Source organism: Armigeres subalbatus, chromosome 1 (genome assembly GCF_024139115.2).
Source record: "Armigeres subalbatus isolate Guangzhou_Male chromosome 1, GZ_Asu_2, whole genome shotgun sequence".
In the NCBI taxonomy this organism is placed as follows: Eukaryota; Metazoa; Arthropoda; class Insecta; order Diptera; family Culicidae; genus Armigeres; species Armigeres subalbatus.
The window spans coordinates 188,162,542-188,178,633 of NC_085139.1; positions in this window are offsets into that span (position 1 = coordinate 188,162,542).

Below are 16,092 nucleotides of genomic sequence, written 5' to 3' on the forward strand. Positions count from 1 at the left end.
CGGGAGGCACATTTTAGCAGGTCGGGAGGAGCCCATCCCTGTTCGCCTTCGAGCATAGTGTGGATACTCGAGGTGTCTGTCGCGCAGATTTTGATGGCCTTTAACCCTTGCAAAAAAAAAAAAAACACACGCACACACACACACACCATGTACTTCTTCTTCTTCTTATTGGCATTACACCCCACACTGGGACAGAGCCGCCTCGCAGCTTAGTGTTCATTAAGCACTTCCACAGTTATTAACTGCGAGGTTTCTAAGCCAGGTTACCATTTTTGCATTGGTATATCATGAGGCAGGGCCGGATTTAGCCGGAAGGGGCCGACGGTATGTGGGGACCCCAAAATGTACAAAAAAGGTTGGTTTTGGTACATAAGATTTGTGGGGGCCCGGGGCCAAAGCCCCCCCCATAAATCCGGCCCTGTTATGAGGCTAGAACGATGATACTTATATGCCCAGCAAAGTCGAGACAATTTCTAATCCGAAAATTGCCTAGACTGGCACCGGGAATCGAACCCAGCCACCCTCTTGCTTTGTAGCCGCGCGTCTTACCGCGTCTTACACCATGTACTAAAATCTTATAATTCAGCTGGAATGCGACTGATAAATATTAAAAGGTAAATCTTTTTGTTAAATCAACTTCATTAAAAACTTTGAAGAGTTTTGAATGTAACTTGACGAATATTTTGTTTTCTCCCGGTACATGTCCTGAATTCCCGGTTTTTCCCGCTTTTTTTCCCGGTGACATCAATTTCCCGTCTTTTTCCCGCTTTTCCCGTTTTTCCCGGTTCGGTGGCCACCCTGAATAGTGTTTGTAACGGAGTTTATTATAGCACCGATAATCATTGCTGGCGATGTTGAAGTTCCGTTTAGTGAAGGCACACCGTCGAAAGGTATAAGCGCGCACTCTTTTCAGGTTCCGTAAAAGAGCATTACTGCCGTAATCTGAAAAAGTGACGTATACGCCATTTTCCAAAAATGGTGTTAACGAATACTACTCATCGAGCTCTTTAACAGAAAAATGGAAAACATGCATGTTGTAAAATGGGTGTTACGTCACTTTTTCCAGATTACGGCAGATTAGTCCGCGGTGGTTTCCTTGGAGGCTTTTGCTTCGGTAAAACGACTGAAACGCAATCACGTAGCAGACAGTTGAAGCGGTCTACCGCTGTTTCGATGTCCAGGCGATCTAAAACATTCCAGTCAATACGGGACAAGCATTGTCGGAGCTGTTGAAAATCGGTTTTGTGAAAATTGAGCCGATCGTCACTCATAGGTTCATCGAAACATTGATCAAATCCGTTGTCAATTGATATATCCAACGCAGGATGATAGTTGTCAAACGGCACAACGGCGTCCGGAGCCTCAACGACAGTGCAATTATGCAGTGAAGAATCATCAGACCGCTTTCCGGGCACCACGGGCGATAAGTCTTACTATGCCTAGCAGTCTAATAAATGATCATCTTCGCTCGCTAACCCCATTCCAGGGCACAGATTTCTCCCAAATTCAACCTTTCAAGGGACTTTCACTGATAGCAGCACCTCTCTGGTCACAACCCAGGACCACAACTCCCCAAGATGATATCTTCTTCTAGGACCACGACAACTGTACCAACACGTCAGGCCCTACCCTCAACCAGCTCAACTAGCCGATTCCCTCGAAGATCAAGCTTTGCCTCCAATGGAATATAAACGACTATTGGAAAAACTTTCGTACCTCGAACTGATAATCAACAATAGTCCCCTGGGTTATCGGCTTACATGAGGTTAACCCTATATCCCTGGGTAGAATATTGAAGTGGGTTACTAAGGTTGGGGCCAACATCCGGCATTCAGTGGCAATAGGGGATCTTCAGGACATCCCCTTTGTCGTGCTAAAGTTCAACTAGGACATCCCAGTTGTTGGTGTTTGTCTCCAAGGTAGCATGCAAATAAGCGATGTCAACACACCCAGCCGGTGGTTGTTATATTTTCTAACAATTCTGTATAAGAATCTCGTCGATCCATTCTCGCCGTGCTCAAGTGTCCGATGTACGACCTTTAAAGGAGCAACCACTTTCCAATAATGGTCAATGCCTTCAATGTCCCCTCCTAACACCTCCCGGAAGTCACGATAGCGATACGATGCCGCCGACTAGGAAGGCAACACCCGCGATGCGTTCTTGAAAATAGCACTCAGTCAACACAATCCGAAGGTTGTCTTGGGTGCTGCTGAGTCTGGGGCTATATCACAAGGTTCTCGAAAGACTAGCTAAGAGTCATCTACGTGAGAAACTCCAGGCCTCCGAAAGATTCGGTTTCCAGCATGCCTTCCGTCCTGGGTATGGAACCGGTACCTACTTCGCCGGCCTAGGAAATGTCCTTCAGAATACATTCAAGGAGAATAAACACGCTTTTTTGGTATCCCTTGACATCTTGAAAGCGTGCAATCGAACCTGGACACCACTAGTTTTGCCGCAATGGGGATTTTTAGGCAACATACTGGCATTTTCTCGGAATTTCCTTATTTCAAGTCATCATCGGAAATCACTCTTCCGGAATCTACCAGGAGAAAACTGGCGTACCCCAAGGGTCGGTTCTTGCGGTCCCCTTATTGTTGGTTGCCATGAACGGTATCTTTCGCTACGTACTACCCAACGTTTACTTCTATTAGGCGTCATCGGAGACACACCTGGATGCATCCTGAATCACCTTGATAGGATTTAGTAGGACCGCAAATGTGTACGCGGTCACCGATTTCGATAAAGACATCAACTGTCAGAAATCAGGACCGTGCATCAAGTTGAGTAAACACTCCATCCCCAACCGTAAAATTGTTATAGTACTCGGCGTCTTCATCGACCATGGTCTCACATTTCTATCTCATTTCCAGGACCAGCTACAGGGTTATTCGTGTCCGTATTGGGGAATCCAATATAGACAGCCGGCTTATGTATGGTCTTGAACTCACCTGCCTGCTTGATACGGCGGGGAAGGTGCTTGAGAAGATCATTCTCAACAGGTTGTTGATACGCACGGAGGGTGTGGATGGTCTATCGAGTAACCAGTTTGGCTTCCGAAAGGGTAAGTCGACCGAAGACGCTATCTTGTCGGTTACCAAATCCGCGGATATTGCCATCCAGCGTAAGAGGAGGACAGTTCGCTATTGTGCAGTAGTGACTCTCGACGTGAAAAATGCATTCAATTGTGCCAGTTGGGCAGTTATTGCAGATGCGCTCCTGCGTCTTGGAATACCCGAGTACCTGTACAAGATTCTCGGAAGCTGCTATCAGAATCGAGTACTGGTATACGACACGGAGGCGGGTCGTAAGTGCGTTGACATAACCTCAGGGGTTCCGCAAGGTTCCATACTGGGTCCGGTGTTATGGAACGTCATGCACGACGGTGTCTTGAGGTTGAAGTTCCCGGTGGTTCCCGGTTCCCGGTCGGAGCAACAAGCGGTGATAAGGGCAGGTAACTGCACGGTCACCTCTGAACGCTCCATCAAACACTTGGGGGTAATGATCGACGATAAGCTCACCTTTGGTAGCCCCGTCAATTACGCCTGCAAGCGTGCCTCCACAGCTATAGTGGCATTGTCCCGGATGATGTCCAATAGCTCTGCAGTTTATGCCAGCAAGCGCAAGCTTCTGGCTAGCGTTGCTCTGTCCATACTGAGATATGAGGGGCTAGCTTGGGGCACGACCAAGCGTATTAACTGCTACAGAACGAAGTTAGAAAGTACGTATAGGCTCATGAGCCTAAGAGTTGCGAGCGCGTACCGTACCGTGTCGCACGATGCACTTTGCGTCATCACCGGTACGATGCCTATTGAAATCGTTATCGGTGAAGACATAGAGTGCTTCGAAATGCGCGGCACGAGAGGCATCCGTAGAACAGGTTGGCCTCAATGGTCAAATGACAGCGTGCGTAGGACAGTTCCACTAAGGGTAGATGGACACACAGGTTGATACCGGAGATAGGTACGTGGGTCAAGAGGCGCCATGGGGAAATCACTTTCCATCTGACCCAGGTCCTAACAGGCCATGGTTGCTTCAGACAGTACCTACACCGGTTCGGACACCTCACCCGACACCTCGCCCGAGTGTCCGGTGTGCGTAGGTTTAGCGGAAACGGCGGAACACGTGTTGTTCGTGTGCCCGCGTTTTCGCACAATGCGTGACCACATGCTTGCCACATGTGGTCTGGACACTACCCCGGACAACCTAGATCCGGAGGATGGTATATACAGATGAAGTTGGCTGGAACGCCATTTTATCGGCTATCGTCCAAATAGTCCTCAGGAGCTACACAGAAGATGGCGCGTGGACTCGAGGGAATGGCATTAGTTCAGGCGCAAATGTAAGAGTTGGTCAAGGGTTCGGAGTCGGCTTCATGGATCATACCGGTGCCCTGTGAAGGTCGAACTTCAATCCTTTTGTATCGAACAAGTGGCCGCGTGAAAGAACAACATGGTATCGTCGCTTTCGCGGCGTCGGTCAACTCCAGGGCGGGTTCCGAGCGAGGGACGGAAAGGGGTCCTCGTCAAGGCTGGGGCGCATGCGTAGGCACCGCGTCAGCAAGTCCCTCTGTGTGCTGGGCGGCGAATAGGCCCTATCGCCAGAAAAGGTCAATTTGGGGTGCACGCGGAATCATCATTCTTGATACCAGTCTGTGCAGAGGGAAGCAGGCGCGAAGTCTGACCCTTCCCACCTTCCGAGAGGGACATAGGGGCGTGGTAAGGCACACCTGGAGAAGCCGGCAATGCGCTGGCACGATACCATGGTGTTCTTCTAAAAAGCGGAAGTCACGATGTTCCCGATGCTGCAAAGGACACGCAGCTAACCTCGAGGGTGCGTTATGCACTGGCCCCTTGCTGAAGCATTACTTTCTGGTTGTTATCAGAAGGGACGATGGGCTTGGCGGCAATGTACGAAACGGTTTTAGCGGGTCAGGGGATGCAGTCCTACACACCTCCCCTCGTTGGAGGTGGCCCCTAACCTGCACTTCCTGGACAATCCAGGATGTCTGTTGAGCAGATTCCCCCTCCATTGCTTAGACAGAAAAAAACTCACCTGCATAGCATACAGTAACCTCTTTAACTTCCTGTCTCCGACCTTCAACAGTTGGGTTCGGATCGTCTCCGAATTTCTACCCTCAACACCCGTCGAGTCTGCCTGCACCGGGCAGGCATCTTGCCACATCGCTACCGCGGTCGGGCTGCTATATGCTGCAAGGCTGCTTCCTTCGCTGTATGTATTGCCGAAAATCACAGGACTCTTCTCTTTATTGAAGAGGGCCGGATCCTGCGCGCGGTGGTTGGCGTCCGATCCCCCAAGTGGCCATGATCTACTGGCACGGAGAAAAACACTGGCACTCATCCATTGCCAACATAAATCAGGAAATACGGAGGCTCTTCTTAAGACGCTGGTTGAGATGCTAACCACGGAATACAGCAACCTCGAACAACGCTACACCGACGGTTCCGTTTCGAGGCAAAGGGTTGGCTTAAGAGTTACAGATACAACCTAACAGTGACAAATAGTCTTCCCCAGCTGCTTTTTTTTCGGTCAAATCCACTACCACCCTCCGTCAAACCGATTCTAGTCCTGACTGTCCCCGCTAGTACAATCGCTGTGCTTTGAAGCGATCACCCAAGACACCCATGGATTAAGGCCATTCTCGTCAATCTGACTGGTGTCGGTTAACAAGGCCTGCCACCTCGCTTCCTCAGGCTGACGCCAAAACCTGGATTAAGAGAATCGTCAGGATTGGTTAAGGTTAAGGGATCAACAGCTCCCTAGAACGATATGCCCAATTACAGGGATCAACAGATCATCTCTTCTCAACGGCTGCACTCGATTTTCACATAGCTTCGGTGGTAGTCTTTTCCGGACTGTTTGAGAAATATGTGGGATGTTGAGTTCCATCGAAGATTTGCCGGTGTCTGAAGTTCGACGTTCCCCGATCCAGTGATTCTGTAGCGATTCGAGTATCCGAGACGCTTTGGCTAATGGTATCGCCAGCCTAGCCCCTTGTCTGATTCCTCAAAGACGGAGGGCTATATCAACAAATTTAGTCGCCATCTTGGGCCTTCCGGGTACGCTAACTCGGGTGATGGTCTCACACCCAACTACAGCTCTATGATCAGCTAAAGGGGGACTTCAACCTCCACCAGTTTGCCCGTCTCCCTTCTCATATAAATTGTTTGATTTGATTCACACTTTCGCAAAGGCGAATTCTAGATTTCCATTGCCGAAGCATTGAACATGCTATAGATTTTCAAAAGGCGATCTAATCTGCCTTAGACCAGGATGTTCTGCGTTTTTCTAACAAGTGTTAACGGTCAACCAAACACAATAGTTTGAGCGAAACAGTTGAAGGTTTGGTTTAACTTATATTGGCGTTTATTTACTTCCGGAGATCAGCGCAAATTTATCTTAAACTTCAATCAACATACCAGCCATAGAAACATAGCCAATCAGCGCTTAGACGTAGATGTTTAATTTATCTGAAACTTTTACCATCGGCTGATGAATTTGACAGAAATAAAAAGAAAATGATGTATATCGTAACCATAAACGTTGGACTCGAATCGCAAATTTCAATAACCGGCGAAGTGTCGAAATAATTTAAATTTAATTGAAGCTTTCTTAATTACTGTCAATTTTCCACTTCAACTGTCGACACATCAATAAAATTGTGATAAAGAACGAATATTATGGCGAGAAGAGGATAGCCCTGTTCAATTAGATGTGGGAACAGATAAACTACAATCACTTTTGAATGCATTGTTGCCATATATATAATCACTTCTGTTTGCTTTGAGTCGGTGAGTCGTACCTCATTCAACAACCACTGAAAGTAGCTTCGACGATGTTTTACATTAAACTCGAGTAAAATGTAGCAACTTCATATAAGTTCGTGCTGTTCCATTGAACAGGGCTAATATTTTACCTTCTTCGATCCTAACTGAGCTAGCTTCAAGGCAAACGCCCCCGCCTATGGCGGCGACGAACGTGTGAGCGTGTCGCGAAAGGAAGAATCCGCTCTTCCGCACGTGAATCAGCACGAACTGTGGCCAAGGAATTTAATTTCGAGGGGAACTTTTCTGAGCCATTGTGATGGCCCGTGTGCGGCTCGGTTCGGGGAGATAACCTCGAAGAGAAGGTATATCAATACGTGGCGTGGCGTGGCAGCTATCGTGAAATAGATGGGTGACTGTTTGTCTTCCCTGGCGTAATTACGGTTCTCTCGGTGCTTCCTAATGAAAGGGTAGATGAGTTCCACTTTCTGAAGCCGTCGCCGTGGACTCGATGACATTGACAGTCTGTGCATGAAAGGATATGGTAATGATGATGAGGTCGTACAATTCAATTTAGCTTCCTTTAAGTGCTGTATTACTGAGCATAAGGGAGGTGCCAGTCAGCAGTCGGAGGTGTTGCTGAACTTGTCACCTGACGGAATTTAATATAGGTTAATCTCACAGCGCGGAGATGTTAGGAAACTTTAATCAAATCATGAGAATGCATTTGATGTCACTCGCGTGGAGCAGACATTGGTAAGCAGAGGTATACATGTATGAGGTTTTAAAATTCCTGAATAAACATTTGCGTTGTGATTCGGGAAAAACAAACAATTAATAAGTGAACAATCAACTAAGAAATTGCTTATGATGTTCGTATATCCAGTTTTAAATCAGTAAACATAAGGTTACTATAATGTATGGCAAATCAACCAAAGGCTTGGCCCAATCTCACCCCTTTTCAGCTTGCATTGCTCGTTGTTACGAAAAACAGAACCGCTATATAAATATTCATAAAATTCGATAAAACAACAACAGATTATCGTAACATGATAACCAGGTATCCATGGATCTAAAAACTAGTTATGTAATACATCTGTGGGGCATTACTGACACTATTTTAATACGGGTTCATTCGATCAATAGTTTTACATTCAAATTCCAAGCATTATGGAACGAGCACAATTAGTTCTTGGAATTTGTTTTGTGATTTCCTAGACGTGAATTTTAATATAATTTCGAACCGTTTGTTTTGATCAAAATTCGTAGCAGTTTCTGAGATATTAGGAGTTGAAAAAAGATATTTTAGTTACTAGATAAAGATTGTCGCTGTCGTCGCTGTCCGGAACATCTTTTACTGGCGAGGATAGGGGAGCTAAATGTCAAAGAAGGAAAATCCATACAATTTGACAGGTATGTACCACATATGTTTCGGACAGCAGAACAAAGGGAACCGAAGCGACAATCTTTATCTAGTAACTAAAAAATCTTTTGAGTTGAAACATTTTTCGTTTTGGCCCAATCTTACCCCCTAGGCCCAATGTCACCCCGAACGACGGTACTTTCAGAAATTCTCATAGAAACTCTTTTGAAAAATTATTTCAGGTAGGTATTCCTTCGAATACTAACGAAATTTCTATTCTCTAGGAAATTTCTCCGGCAAGAATTGCTCCCACAAGTCTTGGACAAAATTTTCCTCTTGTGGTTTCCTCAGAAAATCCACCGGAAACTACTTCGCAGATAAACCCAGAAATTCTTTTGAAAATTCAAAAAAGGTAATATAAGGAAATTTCGAAATTTTCTTCGTTGATTCCTTTACGAGATCTTTTAGGATTTTTTTTTTTTCAGAAATTCTTTTACAATTTCTTTTGAGAACTCCTGTAGGAGCTCGTTTGAAATTATACTTAAAATTAGGTTATTGCTTCAGGATTTGTTGAAATTGTTTTAGGAATACCTTCAAAATTACTTTAGAAGAAATCCCTCCGAAATTTCATTAGGAAGTCTTTCAGAAACTGATTTAGGAATTTCTAGAGGGCATGTTTCAGGAAATCCTTCAGAAATTCTTTTGAGAACTCCTCTAATAAACTACGCCAGGAATTCCTTCTGTCATTTCTTGGAAAAATTCTCTGAAAAGACATTTGTAAATTTATCCGGAGATTCCTTGGAAACTTCCTCCTTGAAATCATGCGGAAATCTTAGTAAAACCATATGAAATTTCTTCCAAAACTCTCGCAAGACTTATTCCAGAAATTTAGTTGGAAGGTTTTTTTCTGATAATTTATTGAAGAATGGATAGTCACACAGTTGTTCGATGACATTTTACAGTGTGGGGATGTCCATACATTTTTCAATAAATCGATTACCGGAATATCGACTTTGTTAAATGCAAACAGCAGTGCAATGCAGACAATCTACACTTTTGCTTCAATCGTTAAAAAGCCGTTCCGCAAACATTAAAATGATAGTTCCACTGTAAACATTTCAATCATTTTTTCAGCAAGAAATTTGATTAATTCTTTATGAATATGTATTATCGATATTATTCCAATGCATCATTCTTCTTCCTATTCGGTGTCCTAAATTCCTACTGGAACTTAACACCTGCGTTTCAACTTATTGTTTTATTCCTATTATGAATTGAAAACTTTTCGCTGCTCACCATTGATTGAATGAATATGTATCTTGAGTGGAAAGCCAGGAAGATGACACTCATCCGTTTGCGTTGTGTTTTGTTGCGCTTCAGTGGCGTAGCCACGGGGTGGTTTTGAACATAAAACCCCCCAGAGACAAAATTCTTAGCAGAAATTTTCTTTTCGAACATTCTCGAATTTAAAAAATCTTCAGAAAACCGCCTTCCCAGACCAATTTTCTGGCTACGCCACTGTTGCGCTTATTATAATGGGTTTGACTGAATGAAGAATACAGTACTGGTGCTCCAAACTGCCTAGTTTGTGGAAGAGAAGAAGGCGGGGGTGAAAACATCATTTTCAGTGCAAAACGAAAACAATCCGGCTGGCTCTCCCATACTAAAATCCAAGATGGCTGAATCGTGAATTTAGCACATTGGAACACCTAGTGGTGTATTAATCTTGGGTATGACCATTATGTTACGTTTAGACATGGAAAGTGAATTAAACAAGTCGCTTGGATTAAACGCGTCCAAACACCTTCGTATAACTCACTTGAACGGCCAGTAAATTGAACATGTTGGCAAGTCAATTGCATCCAACTAAGTTGTTCAATTCACTTGCCCTTTCAAAATGTAGCATTACGGTGAGATATTCCCGTTAAACTTAATTACGCCCATTTTATTGTGCTTCCTCGATTTCGTGTCCAATATCAGCTATTTTTTGGGATTTAATAGATTATTTTTGATAATTTCGCAAGAAAAGCTACACAGAAAAAAATTCTATGGTAACGGTTACTATTTTGTAGACTACGCCATGTTTTAAAACAACCACAAATTTTCAGTTAAATTAACCACGCATTCGGACAAATTCACCACTGATTCAGTTCATGCAACAACATTCCACCAGGACCACAGTTGATTTTTACTGCGCGCATGGTAAAATCAAACGGGTTTGTTGTCTGCTGAAAATCGTCGGTGCGTATTCTTAAATTAACCCTCGGAATGGTAGTTACGACCGCAACATTTTTTTGCGTGTAGTTGAACGTACCCGACCATGCTCAGGATTATACTACAGTCGCTTCTCCAAATATCGATATTGAAGCGACCATCGAGATAGGGAGGGAATGGAAAAAAATTAAATGGGTACTAGATCCATAAAAGCTTGTTGCTATGAAAAACGACAACAAAACAAATGTCATTACTTATTGTTGATGTGTTTGTTATCGTCCAAAGATGGTAGCCTAAAAATTGGTCAACTATATTTTGCATTCTTACTGTCAATTGTTGAGTTCATTCAGCACCGCACTCTAGGTCATTTTTTGCGCGATCGTATTGGTTTGCCTTACAACTCGCATCAAAATTGTGTTTTCACAATTTCTCAACTTTCTCCTCAAAATTTAGTGTTGTTATATATAGAAACACAGCTGATCTCAAGACGAATCGATTAGTGAGAAAACCGTACAAGTCGGTCAACCTGTTCGTGAGTTATATTGCCTCAAAGGAAATGCAAACTCATTCTTATATATAGAACATTATTTATATATATAGAAGAAGATTGTACCACAAAAGTAATTATGTTTGAATTGTATTGTAGATCCAGTTGAAAACCGAACTGAGCTCTCGCGACAATCGCATGTTCTCCCATTTCCGAATGTCGCAACTACATCGCGAGTGGTGCGCAGGATGGCGCACGGCTGTGGCATAGATGCGCACTATTCGCGATGCAGTTGCGACATCCGGAAATGGGAGAAAATGCAATTGTCGCGAGAACTAAGTTCGGTTTTCAACTGGATCTACAATATTTATATCAGACTCTCATATCGGGTAGGTTGTTCACAAAATTTCGTTTCTCTCAACCAAATCATATTAAAAAATTGATAACGATTTGGAATTCTCAAAAATGGGATTATGCATGCGAGTTTTTTTTTTTTAACTAATTTTATTTGCTAATTATCTAATACATGCATTTATCTCTTAGACTAGGTGTTCCGTGTTTTCTTAACACTATCATCCTTATTTGCTATGTTACGCTTTTAGTTATCTTATATATAAAAATGAAATGGTCTGTGTTCGTATCCGCATAACTCGAAAACGGCTGGATAGATTTTCTCCATTCCTTCAGCAAATATGCCCGTTATCGTTTCCGACGGGTTTATATGATATTTCCTATTGCCAAAATCACGAGTAAAGTTGAGTAAATCGTGAAAAACTAAAACTAAGATTCATATGGAAATTTTGCATGGGCATTTTACAGTGCGCTTTTTCGCCTACTACCCGATCAGGAATACATAACAAAATAATAACTCAATTCTATCAATAATTGTTATTTAAAACAATGTGTGTTATAATTAGATAATTCGATAAAAATGTGTCTTCGGTCAGTTTTATTTCATATCAAAATTATAACAACATTAGTTATGTATATTTACACAAAATAATTGCCTACATTTTTTGATATTGGAAAAAAAGCGAGGTAATCACCTCCAGTATAACTTGAATCAATGTTCGATGTTAATAGCTAGTACAAAGCTAATTGCCTACATTATGGATGGAAATCCGGCATTGTAGCGTACCACATTTTTATACGTGATGTAGGCAATTACCATGAAAGAAGATTTTGTACCTTCATAATCATATCAACGGTTGTTATAATGTTGAAATGAAGGTAACAACCTCTGATATAATTATGTTACGGCTAGAGGGAATTTTGATATAATTTTTGTTATTTTAACAACTAACCAGCCAATTTTATAACACATTTTGTTACATTATTTTTCTGAAATAAATAACTCTCCTTGTTATAATTTTGTTATGCATTCTTGATCGGGTATGCAGGACAACGTCTGCCGGGTCAACTAGTTATTAATACATTTCAATTGCCTCTGGCAGTTAAGATATTTCCTCTGGTTGAATTAAACCATGTAGGAATTATAATGTTTTCTACTTAAACTAAACTTAACCTCCTTTACACTAAGGGTACAAGGGGTTAATCGTTGCAATAGAAGATTGCAACGATTTTTGTTCAAAATTCGAAATTATTTTGTTGGACATTTGTTGCAATGTCTCAATATTAGAAATTCTATGAAGTTCATTGGTACTATACCACGGAGGCAACTTCAGAATCATTTTCAAAATTTTATTTTGAATTCTCTGAAGTGCCTTCTTTCTGGTATTGCAGCAACTAGTCCATATTGGCACAGCATACAACATGGCAGGTCTAAAACATTGTTTGTAAATCAAAAGTTTGTTCTTAAGACAAAGTTTTGATTTTCTGTTTATAAGTGGATATAGACACTTAATATATTTGTTACATTTGACTTGAAGGCCTTCAATGTGATTTTTAAAAGTTAATTTTGATCTAGCAGAAGTCCTAAATATTTAGCTTCACTAGACCAATTAATTGGAACCCCATTCATAGTGACAATATGTATGCTAGAAGGTTTCAAATAAGAAGCTCTCGGCTTATGTAGGAAAATTATAAGCTGAGTTTTGGAAGCATTAGGGAAATTTCTTCCATTTTGCAAGTAAGTGGAGAAAATATCCAAACTTTTTGCAATCTACTACAAATGACACGAAGACTTCTGCCCTTTGGCTGAGAGACCTGTGTCATCTGCAAAAAAGATTTTTGACACCCTGGTGGTAAATCAGGTAAGTCAGAAGTAAAATGTTATACAAAATGGGCCCCAGTATGCTGCCTTGGGGAACACCAGCTCTTACAGGTAATCTATCGGATTTAGAATTCTGATAGTTGACCTGCAGTGAGCGATCTGATAAATAATTTTGGATCAGTTTAATAATGTACAGAGGAAAATTAAAATTCATCAATTTTACAATCAAACCTTCATGCCCAACACTGTCCAATGCTTTCTCTATCTCAAGAAGAGCAACTCCAGTCGAATATCCTTCAGATTTGTTGAGCCGAATTAAATTGTAACTCTTAATAACTGATGAGTGGTTGAATGCCCATGGCGAAAACCAAATTGCTCATCAGCAAAATAGAATTGTCATTTATATGAACCATCATTCTATTTAAAATAATCTTTTCAAACAGTTTGCTTATTGAAGAAAGCAAACTGATTAAGGATAACTAGAAGCCTCAGCCGGATTTTTGTCCGGCTTCAAAATTGGAACAACTTTGGCGTTTTTCCATTTATCTGGGAAGTATGCCAATTGAAAACATTTGTTAAATAAAATTAACCAAAAAGGATAAAGAGCTCTCGGAAGTTTTTTGATAAGTATGTAGAAAATACCATCATCACCCGGTGCTTTCATATTTTTAAATTTTCTAGTAATAGATCTCACTTCATCCAAATTAGTTCCCGACGAAGGGTCAAAAACATTCTCAATTGGACTAGTGAGACCTAGACTAAAATTATGGGCACTCTCGAACTGCTGAGCAAGTTTTTTAACCTTTCCGCCATTTGTTAATAAAATTTTATTTTCCTCTTTAAGCGCTGGAATTGGCTTTTGAGGTTTCTTAAGAATTTTCGTTAATTTCCAAAAGGGTTCCGAACTGGGATCCAATTTCGAGACATTATTCTCAAAGTTGGTATTTCTCATAATAGCGATACGTATTTTAATTTCATTTTTCAAATCTCGCCAAAAAAACTTTCAACGCGGGATCGCGAGTTCTTTGGTATTGCCTTCGCCTCACATTTTTTAAACGGATCAGTAACTGAAGATCGTCGTCAATAATAATGGAGTTGAATTTAATTTCACATTTAGGAATTGCAATGCCTCTGGCTTCGACAATTAAATTTGTCAAAGATACGAGAGCATTATCAATATCACTTTTGGTATCGAGAGGAATATCAACATCAAAATTCCTATCGATATACGTTTGAGAGAAATCCCAATCAGCTCTATGATAATTAAAAGTAGAGCTGATTGGATTATAAACGGCTTCTTGAGAGATTTCAAACGTCACAGGAAGGTGATCAGAGTCAAAGTCAGCATGAGTTACCAATTGGCCACAAAGCTGACTATAATCCGTTAAAACTAAATCAATTGTAGAAGGATTTCGACTGGAAGAAAAACAAGTAGGGCCATTGGGATATTGAATAGTATAATATCCCGCAGAACAATCTTCAAATAAAATTTTGCCATTGGAATTGCTTTGAGCATAATTCCATGAACGGTGTTTGGCATTGAAGTCACCAATTACGAAGAATTTTGATTTGTTACGAGTCAGAATTTGAAGATCAGCTTTCAACCAATTATTTTGCTGCCCATTGCATTGAAAAGGCAAGTAGGCTGCAATGAAGGAAAATTGTCCAAAATTTGTTTCAACAGAAACTCCCAAGGTTTCAAAAACTTTGGTTTCGAACGAAGAAAATAATTTATGTTTGATACGTCTATTTGACGATGGCGACCCCACCACAGGCGCTGTCAAGACGATCATTTCTGTAGATAAAATAGTTTGGATCTCTTTTAATGGAGAGTCCTGGTTTTAAATACGTTTCAGTTATAATGGCAATATGCACATTATGAACTGAAGGGAAGTTGAATAATTCATCTTCCTTACCCTTTAGAGAGCGGGCATTCCAATTTAGAACTTTCATATAATTATTTGGATCCATTGAAACGGAGTCCGATAACAATTTTTTGTGTGTACTTTATACCAACCTGAACAGCTTCAGGTATGGTATTTGCTTTGAACATTGCATCAATCATGTGATGCAATTGTTCAGTTAAAAAATCAAAATCGGAAGCTGTCATGCTACCTGAATCGGCAATATGACCGTTATTTTCCGTTGGGACATGGGTATAAACCTCATTTTGAGAAGAGAAATTGTGTCTACCAGCAGCGATGTTTGCATACGTAGGTACATTGGAAAAATTGGAATTTACTGAAGTGCTTGCTACCCGTTGACGAGCGGCAAAATTTGTTTGTGAATTGTGGTGGGTATGAATTGCTCGACCGGACCGGTTTCGAAATTTGAGCGTTTGAAAATTTCTATCCGTCGAATCTGGGATCCGATTGGAATTTCCGTCATCAATTTTGCACGGGAATTCAAAACTTTTTGCGTGAATTGCATTCCTAGAAATTGGATTTATGATTGCCCCACAATTTGCGCACTTAAATTTATTGGAATCTTCTCTCACAGGACATGCGTCCTTGGCGTGAGAGGTTCCACCACAAATCATGCATTTAGCATCCATGTGACAATGTCTGGTTCCATGACCCCACTTCTGGCACTTACGGCACTGGGTGGGGTTTTGGAAATTTCCCCCAGGCCTGCGGAAATGTTCCCATGTAACACGGACATGAGACATAATACAGGCCTTTTCCAAACTTTTCATATTATTTAGTTCACTTTTGTTAAAATGAACTAAATAAAATTCTTGAGTAATGCCCCTTTGGGAAGTACCAGAGTGGGATTTCTTTTTCATCTTAATTACTTGGACTGGCGCAAATCCAAGTAATTGAGAAATTTCAATTTTAATCTCATCCAGTGATTTATCATCACTGGGGAGACCTTTCAAGACGACTTTGAACAATCGCTCAGTTTTGTCGTCGTATGTGAAGAATTTATGGCGCTTCTCAGTTAAATACTGAAGAAGACGTTTGCGATCGTCAAAGGATCCCGGCAAAACGCGGCAGTCACCCTTCCTAGCAATCTGAAATGAAACCTTGATCCCCTGAAGGTTACTCAAGATTTCATTCCGAAAGCCAGAAA